Below are 982 nucleotides of genomic sequence, written 5' to 3'. Positions count from 1 at the left end.
AAAGATGAGCCGATCTTCGACGATCGCATCGTCAAGATTGAGACTCACACGTACAACCCGTTCGCCAACACAACGTTCGGGTACAGCGATGAGATAAGAATACCAATACAGCAACAGGATCTGTATACACTGCCGTACGAAAGCTTTCTATACGTCGAAGAAAAATTGACGAAGAACAGAGCGGTCGAGGGCGCTAACATGGCCTTGAGAAATAATTGCGTTGCGTTCATATTCGACGAGATTCGATATGAACTCAACGGTGTGGAGATTGACCGTAACAGAAACGTTGGCATAACTAGCACGCTCAAACACTATGTAACAGTGTCGTCCGACAGAAGCGTGATTCTGTCGGAATGCCGGCTGGGACGCGCAGACTACTCAGGCTGGATACTTTAATTTCTGTGTACCGCTCTACGTGCTGCTGGGATTCTGCGAAGATTACAGACGCGTGGTGATCAACGCTCGTCACGAGTTGATTTTAATACGAGCGCGCAACGACAACAATTGCCTGACGGGAGATCCTGCGACAGAGCCGATACTCGAATTATTGAAAATACAGTGGCGAATGCCGCACGTATTATTGAGCGAGATAAATAAGCTGGCGATGCTCCGCGCTCTGGAGAGCGGGCGATATCTGAGCATGGCTTTTCGCTCGTGGGATCTGTACGAGTTTCCACTCTTGCAGAGCACAACCAAGCATTCGTGGGCCATCAAGACGGCTACTCAGCTCGAGAAGCCTCGCTACGTCATCTTCGCTTTGCAAACAGGCCGAAAAAACATCATGTCCGAGGATGTAAGTCGTTTCGACGACTGCAAGTTAACCAACGCGAAACTCTACCTGAACTCGGAATGTTATCCGTACGATGACTTGAATCTGGATTTCGAGAAAAACAGATGTGCGATTCTGTATGACTTGTATGCACATTTCTGCTACTATGGATACGAATATCTCGAGCCGAATCTCACCTTTACGACTTTTTTA

Source organism: Trachymyrmex cornetzi, unplaced genomic scaffold (genome assembly GCF_001594075.2).
Source record: "Trachymyrmex cornetzi isolate Tcor2-1 unplaced genomic scaffold, Tcor1.1 scaffold193, whole genome shotgun sequence".
NCBI classification, from domain to species: Eukaryota; Metazoa; Arthropoda; class Insecta; order Hymenoptera; family Formicidae; genus Trachymyrmex; species Trachymyrmex cornetzi.
This window is presented reverse-complemented; position numbering follows the sequence as displayed.